Source organism: Lolium perenne, chromosome 3, assembly GCF_019359855.2.
Source record: "Lolium perenne isolate Kyuss_39 chromosome 3, Kyuss_2.0, whole genome shotgun sequence".
NCBI classification, from domain to species: Eukaryota; Viridiplantae; Streptophyta; class Magnoliopsida; order Poales; family Poaceae; genus Lolium; species Lolium perenne.
The window spans coordinates 348,943,999-348,954,367 of record NC_067246.2 but is presented as its reverse complement, the minus strand read 5'-3'; positions in this window follow the sequence as shown (position 1 = coordinate 348,954,367).

Here is a 10,369-nt window from a genome sequence, read left to right as displayed (position 1 = left end):
GTGGTATCTCATATCACCTTATCTCCTCCCAAAAATATTTTCTTTATAATTATTCCACTTGCTTTGTTTTCTAACAAAATACATGTCTTTTTTTTTTACTTATACCATTTCTTGTTTTTCTTGCTTGCTTTTAAACATGAGAAAATCTACCTTGCTTTATCAAAGTAAATAGGACCTTTTTTTTTGAACTCCTATTTTCCACATAGATCTCTCTACATTTTTTTCAAATTACTTTTAATTTCAAAAATTGCCATAGCCATAAAGGAAATCCAATCTTTTTTCTTGAGCCATATTTATATAGTAACCTCTATGCACCAACTATATCTCTTTATTGACACCTAATAATGCTTATGCATTATTGCATGTGATCTTGCTCACACCTCCTCTTCCCTCTCTTTATCCATATTTGATTATCACATTTTTTTTAACTCTCCACTTCCTTCTACCTTGATCAAACTTATCACTACCATTTCCATCCTTAGTAGCAACACCTTGAATATTTCCATAGTACATTGGGCATTTTGCATGACCATCTTGGTTGACACAAGAGGTGAGCCGGCCATGTTGATCATGGTCTTGTACCATGCACAATGCCCTCCCATCTCTCTCTCTCTCTCTTGGCTTGCTCCACTTTGGACAACCACAAACCGTAGCACTCCCTCGCCAAGGTCAGCCGTTGGATTAGTACACCCCCACCTCCCTCCTCTTTACTCCTTCTCCTCCTTCCCTATGCCATCAATGGCATGTGCACATGTCCAAATGCCCTAGACCTGCACCCCTATGCCTCTAACCTTGTCTCCAAGACCTCCCTGGTTACTTAGACCCATGAGATGCTAAGCACCCGAGCTCCCAAGCCCTCGTTTCCCCCTACCTTCTCTTTCTCCCTTGGTGATCACCCATTCTAGGTCCAGGACGAATCCAGCACCCCAGCCCTCGAGGCTGCGCCATGATGGTCTCCTGACATCCCTAGACCCGAGGCGCATGCTCCCGAGGCAAGCCCTGGCCCGCAGCCTCTAGCCCAAGCATGCCATGGACGTAGTCACCCTAGCCATGAATGGCATCGGCGTTCCTGCACCTGCAGACCTCCTCTGGCCACCCCTAGCTGTAGGCTGCGAAGGCATCATACCAGGACCAGGAAGAAATGGTGCTCCCCCTCCCTCCTTCACCCACGACCGAGCACGACACGTCAAACACCTCGCTGACCGTGCAATCACTACCTCGGTTTGGGAGACTCGGCGCGTCTTTTCTTCTTGTTATCAGCTGCACTAGACCCGACTCTAGATGCTCTACAAGATCCTACAAACAAGCTTCTCGATTTCTTCCTATCTCGCGCGCCCACAACCTTGTGCACCACGTCCACTGTACGCCGACAATCGGCTATAAAAACCGCCCCAAACCCCTCCGCTCACCCCTTGCCTCACACCACTCCCCTTCCACCCCACTAAGTCACAATGAGGCTCCGCAGTGCTCCCCTCCCTCGCTGCTCGCTGGAGGAAGCCGCAACGCCGCGGTCACCGCCTGGGTGACGTGCGCGGTCACGGACGCCCCGTCGCACTCACCTCTCCCTCTCTGTTCCCAACCTCTTCTCCTACCTCTTCTTGTCCTAACCGTCCCCTTCGTTGCCCTCCAGGACCGCCGGGAGCCGCCGCCATCATCACCTGTCCGGGGACGCCGACGGAGGAGAAGCAGACGGGAGCAGCAGCTGCTGGAACGGAGGGAGCTCCTCAGCGCGCTGCTCGACGGCCGTGACCTGCCGAACCTCCGCCAGGACCCTGCCACGACCTCGCCGCCGCCCGCCATGGTCTCCCGGTGAGCACCCGAGCCGCCCACCTCGCTAGGGTTTCCTCCGCTTGCGGGCATGGCGTGGAGGATGAAGACGCCACCAGGCCGTCCCGGGGAAGCCCACCTCGCCACCGACCCGCCCCAACCGCCGCCGGCGACCGCTGCTCTCTGCCGGTGAGTCCCCGGCCGCCTCCGTTTCTTCTCTGTAGCGCCCGCACACGCGAGCATGGCAGCGAGAGGACGACGACACCCGAGCGGCTGCGTGGCCGATCGGCCACGTCGGCCCATGCACATGGGCCCCGCACCGGGCCCCTCTCCTCTCTCTTTTTCTCCTTTTTTTTTCCCATCCACCTGGCAAACCTCCTGGGCCGGCCCACTCTGCAAATCCCGTGCAGCCCAGGAACTTCCCGCCCATCTCTCTCATTTCAAACTTTGAATTTGCTGTTTATTTGTCTTAAAACCAGAGACAATCAAACGTGAATATCTCTAGATCTACAAAACCAAATCGAGTGAAACCAACTGTGTTAGCTCACAAATTTCAATACCTTTCTAATTCTACTGGCCCCATATTTTTAGGATTTATGTACGATTTTTAATGTATTAAACATGATCACTGGTTATTGTTTAGTATTTCTAATTCCTAAAATTGAAAAATTAATGTTTTTGTATGAATCCAATTGTGTTAATCTTGATTTGTTACTGTACATCTAGGAAAAATATTGTTAGTCTCTGGTCATGCATTTTTGTTATTGTTTGTGTTATTGGTGTATCACATGATTTGATAAACCAAAACCTTTTTGTTTATTAAACCCTTTAACCACCACTTTTACTTTAGGAAAAAAAAAAACAGCCACCTTGTGTTTTAATCCTACAAAACAAGTACCCCTGCATGCTTAGACTTGTTTCATTTAAAACATTGCTTGCAACTTTGAAATATGGTGTTGATTGTATGTTGTGTGTCCTTTTATTTTACGACGCTAGATTCGAGCGATGTTGGAGTTGAAGTAGAAGGATTTGAAGACTTTGAAGAAGTCCAGGGACAAACAAGCCAACCAAGGCAAGCCATCTCTTGATCTTTGATTGACGTGTCTCATATTGTTGTCACCTTATTATTACTCTTGTCGCTTGATCTTGTGTGTGTTAGTCTCTTTATCTTGTCGATGCATGCTTTATCTTAAGCATGATGATCCTCTTGGTCATACTTCATGATCATCTTAGTAATTGTTGGTATACTTGTTGATCATGGCTATGCCATCCTACCTTGTTGAGTTACATGCTTACCTTAAGCATGTGACACTTCTTGTCGATTCACTCCTACACCCCTTGTGAGTGTAGTAGTAACAACATCATGATCTTGGTGTACTCTCATTTTGAGATGAGTATGCCTACCTACCTTAGGTATGTCAAATATCGTTGACCACCCTCACTTCCATTAGTGTTGGTTGGTTAACACCACAAATCTGAAAGTATTTTCCCCCTTATGTTGACAACATGCATGCTTACCCTAAGCATGTATGCCCCCTTGACCACCTATATTAGCATCTTCTTAGTGGCATGATGATTAACATCATGACCCTTGTTTAATCATACTACTTATGTTGTTCATATGCATGCTTATCCTAAGTATGTATAATCCCCTTGACACCTCAATTATCATCTCCTTAGAGGTATGATGGCTAGCATCATGCCATTGATGTATCTTAGCTCCTACATAAAACTTTAGGTTGGGAACCCCTCAAGGTTTACCTTGTTGTAAATGTTTATGAAAACCTTGGGTAAGATAACCTTACCCAAGTGTATGGTTTATGAAGGCAAAAAGGATCTTGTCAAAGATGTTTGAGAAAAGGAATGTGTGTGTGACTTGGGTTTTGAGAAAAAAAAAACGACACATGGTTCTTTGTATTCGCCCGGAACAATTACACAGCGCAACCATAGCTACTCCAACGTGGGCACGGGGCTTAACTTGACGTTTGTTCTTCTTAGCATGAGGCACCGCACAACTATACAAGGGTACGGTTACCCCCGAGTCCGGGTTGTCGAGGTTGGGGCAATAGTATAACGGGAGGCCTTCGGGGCTGACCCGTCCGGAAGACACTATGGGTCTCCTGGCTTGGCGGTGGAGCCACGCTCAAAAGGAGGTGAGCTGCCACGGTGCCGGGGAGGTACATACTCCATAGGGTAGGACCTCGTGTTAAGTCGAATGGGCGAAAGGTTATGTCCGGGTATCCGTCGTGGCATATGTCGTTATGCGGGGATGATGCCCACACGATAGGTATCCGGATAGTTGTGGTGAAAGTGTGCAAACTCTGCAGAGTCAAAACTATTCGAATAGCCGCGTCCGCGGTCATGGACGGTTGGGATGGCCGTTACCGAGCTGTGTCGAGATTTTGGTTTTGAAAATGATTTCCAAAGGAAATGTGTGTTGGAAGTACCGGAAGGGTACGGGAAAGATGGTGTGCCGACCATGTGGAGATGGTCGAGGAAAATGAAACAAAAGAGGGTGACCCTTCCTAGTGTTTCATGTAGAGGAACTCTGCTTTAACAAAGATATAGAGATGTCATAGGACTTTCTTAGTGTCCCCTTCAACTGTGATGTGGGATGCTATATCCACAAGAGAAACTGATTCTCTTTCACATGCTATATCCACAAGAGAAACTGATTCTCTTTCACATGCTATATCCACCAGAGAAACTATTCTTCCTCTCTTGACTTCTTTAGTTAGAATTGTTATCACCTTCTTGATGGTTTGCGAGTACAATTCAAATGTACTCACGGCTTTGTCCCTGGCTATTTACTTGGCCAGACTTGAAGGAGTTCGATAGATGAAGAAGGAGTTGACGACGTCCATGCGAGCTAGGAACGTCTTCCCAGTCAATTGCCTGTAGGGTTATGGCAGATGACTTGGGTACTGCGCTGCTGAAGTGATGATGCTACTCTGATGTTTAGTTAGGCCCTTCGAGGCTATTATGTAAGTATTGGTCATGTGACCATGTTGTAATTTTCTTATTCCGCTTTGTAATGGATGGTGTAATTTGATATCAGTTCGGTTATGTGTTCACGGTGCACTGATCATGGGATCGTGAACTGTATACATAACAGGGAATTTCGGACAGCTAGTCCGGGGTCCCCACACGTCATGTCGTTTGGACTGACCAATGCCCCCGCTTATTTCATGAACCTCATGAATAAGATCTTCATGAACTTTTTGGACAAGTTTGTCGTTGTGTTCATCGACGACATACTCGTCTACTCCAAGTCTGAAGAGGAACATGAACAGCATTTGGAGATTGTTCTAGAAACCCTTAGACAGCACAAGTTGTATGCCAAGTTTAGCAAGTGCGAGTTTTGGCTGGAAGAAGTTGGATTCCTCGGACACATCTTGTCTGCAGGAGGAATTGCCGTAGATCCCGCCAAGATCAAAACTGTTATGGAATGGAAGGCCCCAACCACACAAACCGAGGTCCGCGCTTTTCTTGGATTAGCCGGATACTACCGCAGATTTGTAGAAGGTTTTTCGAGCATCGCTCGACCAATGACCCAACTGCTGAAAAAGGACAGAAAGTTTGAGTAGACCGACAAGTGTGAAGAGAGCTTTCAACAGCTCAAGAGTAGACTGACAACAGCCCCCATCCTGATCATGCCAGATATCGCAAAGCCCTTTGACGTATATTGTGACGCCTCCAAGACTGGACTTGGATGCGTGCTTATGCAAGAAGGCAAGGTTGTATCCTACCTTTCAAGGCAACTCAAGCAACATGAACAGAATTACCCAACCCATGACCTCGAGCTTGCAGCCGTGGTCTTAGCCCTGAAAGTTTGGCGTCATTACCTCATGGGTAATCGATGCGAGATCTACTCCGACCACAAAAGCCTCAAATATATTTTCACCCAGAAAGAGTTGAACATGAGACAACGCCGATGGATCGAATTGATCAAGGATTACGACATGGAGATTCACTACCACCCCGGCAAGGCCAATGTGGTAGCGGATGCTTTGAGTCGATCGCCGTGCCGCTTGAACTCCATGCTCGCAAGCGTACAGCACAGTTTGGACCTAGAGTTTGAACTGTTCAGACTTGAACTTGTGAGTGAAGGATTCCTTGCCAGCATAGAATCGCAACCCACCTTGATTGGTCAGATCAAGGAAGCCTAAGGACAACGCTAGCATTGACGGAATCAAGAAACAGATAGCCGAAGGAAAAGCCCCCGGATTCACCGTAGACGAAGCCGGAGTGCTTTGGTACAAAGAACGTCTCTGCGTACCATCGGACTCTAACTTGAAACAAGTCATTCTGCAAGAAGCCCATGACACCCTTTATTCAATCCATCCCGGAGGTACCAAGATGTACCAAGACCTAAAAGAACAATTTTGGTGGCACGGAATGAAGAGAGAGATCGGTAGCTATATCGCTAAGTGTGACATCTGTCAGAGAGTCAAGGTAGAACACCAAAGACCCGCCGGACTATTGCAACCCCTTCAGATTCCGGAATGGAAATGGGACTCCGTAGGAATGGACTTTATCACCGGACTGCCCAAATCCAGCAAAGGCAATGATTCAATATGGGTAGTGGTCGATAGATTGACCAAAGTCGCCCATTTCATCGCCGTCAAAACCACCTATCAAGGCCCCAAGTTAGCTGAACTTTATATCTCCAGAATAGTCGCTCTGCACGGAACCCCCAAATCGATAGTGTCAGATAGAGGATCACAGTTCACCTCAAGGTTCTGGCAGAAAGTGCATGAAGGACTAGGCACTCGCCTAAATTTCAGCACCGCCTATCACCCCCAGACCGACGGACAGACTGAGAGAGTAAACCAGATACTGGAAGACATGCTTAGAGCATGCGTACTGGAATACGGATCCAAGTGGGAAGACTGCCTACCTTACGCAGAATTCTCTTACAACAATAGTTATCAAGCCAGCCTACAGATGGCCCCCTTTGAAGCCTTGTACGGAAGGAAGTGCCGTACCCCCCTGAACTGGTCAGAAGTCGGAGAAAGCCAAGTTTTCGGCCCAGATGTTCTTCGTGAAGCCGAAGAGAAAGTCCACAAGATCCGCGAGTACCTCCGCATCGCGCAGTCTGCATGTAAGAGCTACGCCGACAAGAGACGTCGGGAGATGACCTTTGAGATCGGAGATTTCGTCTATCTCAAAGTATCCCCCTTGAAAGGGATGCAAAGGTTCCAGTTGAAAGGAAAGCTTGCACCCCGCTATGTTGGACCTTTCCAAGTCCTCAGCCGCCGAGGTGAAGTATCTTATCAACTGGAGTTGCCTGAAGAAATGTCGGCTGTGCACGACGTTTTTCACATCTCACTTCTCCGGAAATGCCTTGAAGTCCCTGAGAAGACCGAAGTGTTCAAGAACATCGATCACAGATCGGTGGATATCAACAAGGATCTGACTTACCGCGAAGTGCCGATTCGCATATTGGAAGAAGCTTACCGAACCACCCGCACCCGAAGCATCAAGTTTCTGAAGATCCAATGGAGCAATCATACCGAGGATGAAGCCACATGGGAACGCGAAGACTTCATGAAGAAGGAGTACCCAGATCTCTTTAGTACCTAACTTTCTTTTCGATCTCGGGACGAGATCTTTTGTAAGGGGGAAGGGTTTGTAACACCCCAAATTTCAATAAAAAGAAAGTTAGAGAATTCCAGAGAGCAAAATTTCAAACCAACAAAAACTTTTCTTTTGCATATAGTACCATGCATAGGACTTGTGCATTTGAGTGATATGCCATGATGGTTGTTATTACTTGTATTGGATATGCTCTAAAACCCTAGGGTGATCATAGGAAGATCACCAACCAAATAAAACAAAGAGGAAGAAAATCCCATATTTAGAAAACCCTAAAAACCCTCACATATGCCCTATGGCATTTTTATAAATCTTGACCCTAGACCTATTTGGTCTTCACCATTAGTTGGATAATGTTCTTAAACACTTATTACAACTTTTGGAACCAGGGTTGCACAATTCAAATGAATTTCAAACACAATTCCCACTCACATATGATAATGGTCATTTTTGACAATTATAGTCTGATCACCACTTTGAGCCCCTGCAAATCAATTTTCCCAAACCAATTCTTGCTAACTCTTTGCACCATTTCAAAGTCAACATCAAGGTGAACAACTTTGATGAAGATCACCCTGCCAAATTCATCTTGGATCAATAGCTATGCTCATCCAAAGTTGCAACATTTTAACAAGTGCAACAATCTCCACTTAGCCATTTTGGCCAATCTTTGAATTCTAATTTTTCCACCACCACCTCAATTCACCTCTGGTCATTTGCAACTAATACCAACACTCACATTTCAAAAACATTCACCATTTGAATTATTTCAAATTTGGATATTTTTGGAATTTGCAATTTCGGGCACTATTTGCAACTATTGCAAATAGTGATTCTACACCTCTACTCTACCCCAACTCTAACCTACCTTGCCCCCTGGTTCCCTCTAAACATAAATGGCACATAGTAACCCTAATGAGGAGTGGCTAGCCCACATGGACATGGCATGCCGGCCATGGCGCCCCATGCCGAGCCACCCCTCCTCTCCTTCACCTCCCTCACTGGCCCTGGTGTCCAAGCTCACCACCACGCCACCCAAGTGCCGCCTAGCATGGCCCTGTCGCCGTAGACGCCGTGAGCTCGCCGGAGACAGCGCGCCCAGAACGCGCCCTGGACGCCGCTCGCGTCGCGCGTGTGCACACCGCGGACACGTACTGGCCACGCGCCGCGCCACCATCTCGCGTTCGCCCTGGCCCCGCTGACTAGCCGTTGAGCATCACCACGCCACCACGACACCGCCAGACATGGCCACGACAAGCCCCTGGACCGCCGCCGCCGTAGACGGGGAAGAAGATCCCGCCACCGCCGCGGCCGTCGTGGAAACAACGCGACCCAACCAAGCCTCCCCCGACCAAGCTGTCGCTGCCGTTAGACTCGCCAGGAACCGCAGAACAGCGCCACGCCCTCGCCTAGCTCACTAGCTCGCCGGAGATGCCGCGAGCATGTCGATCACCACCCTGCCCCGCACCCCTTGCTCAATCCTATAAATAGAGCGTTCCCTGGACCAAACCAAGCACACCAGCTCACTCCCCACCTCTCACTGCTTCGCCACCACCGCTCCACCCACTCGATCGTCGCCGGAGCTGCTCCAATTTGAAGATCGGAGCCGCCCGTACCCGGAGGTCGCCGCCGTCGATTGGAGCTGTTCCAGGAGGAGCCGCCGGTACCAGGAGCTCCGCCGTCGTCCACAACTTCCCCACGCACACTGCCATCCCTCGCTGGAGCACTGGTTAGCCCTCCGACCCCCTAGGTCCGCCGCCAGAGCGTCGGGTTCTCGTCGGAGAAGACGATGAACCTCGACCGTCGGATTCACTTCTAATCCAACGCCTCACTTTAAAACGTACCGATTCGGGCGTTATGAGCCACTGACGCCTGGACCCCACCCTGTCAGGCATCCCGCGCGTCCGTGGACCGTGGTGGGCTGGCTCGGGCCGTTTTCAAATCGTTTGGCCCAACTAGTTTTCCCGCCGGCCCGTTAAATTCAAAACCAGTTTAATTAATTACAAATCCATTTGAATACTGCCTCCACTTTGAAATTCAACCATTTCAAATTGGCTAAACCAAATTTAGTGAATTTTATATTGTTAGAAAGCCACTGAAATTCTCTACAACCTGCCACTGGCCTCATGGTCAATTTCTTTGTAGAATTAATGTGACAAAAATAACAAGGCAGGGACTATTCCCTATTCAAATAATTCTTAAAAATCAACCAAAATAGATATTAAGTTAATTCCAACTCTAATAGCTCACATTTGACTTACACTAATTGTTTATGCAATAAAATGGTGTGGTCACTTTGCATGATCATGCCATGGTTTAATGAATGGATATTATGGCTAGTTTAACTAGTTGATATTATCCAAAACTATTAAGTTAAATGGTGTGAAGTCTTACACTTCATTTAAACTTGTCTCACATGGATTCATGGGATGTTTGGACCCCTGGTTCCAAACTCTCTTATATGGATTACTTGAGATTTAAATTAAATGTAGTGTTGTTTAAATGGTATGAGGTGATCCACCTCATTTAAATCATTTTCCCAAATGATGATGATGAACATTTGACTTAGGTCAATATGAGTTCATCCATGATTGTTGGAGAAATTAAATCTTAAGAAGATTTCAATGAGAGGAAGTTATTTCTCAAGAACCCTATGGAAACTATCATTTACATATGGAATACAAATTCTAGTTAAATCCCACAACCCATGCACCCTAGCTTATTTATTTGGTGTGCATAGAGTAGTTTGTGTGTTTACTTGTGATGTGTGGAATAGCCATTGAATTAGTGAGTAATTATACTCGTATTCAAATTTAGACGGTAGCACCGGAGAGTACGCCGAAGAAGAAGGTTGCTACCAGGAGGAAGAGGAGGAACAGTTTGAGAACTACCAAGGCAAGCTATACTCTTGCAAGCTACTACCAATGCATGCTAATAGTCTTGCAAAGTGCAAAGCCCCTTGGGGCAAGGCACCATGTTCTTACCTTTTCTTATATGAACCCAT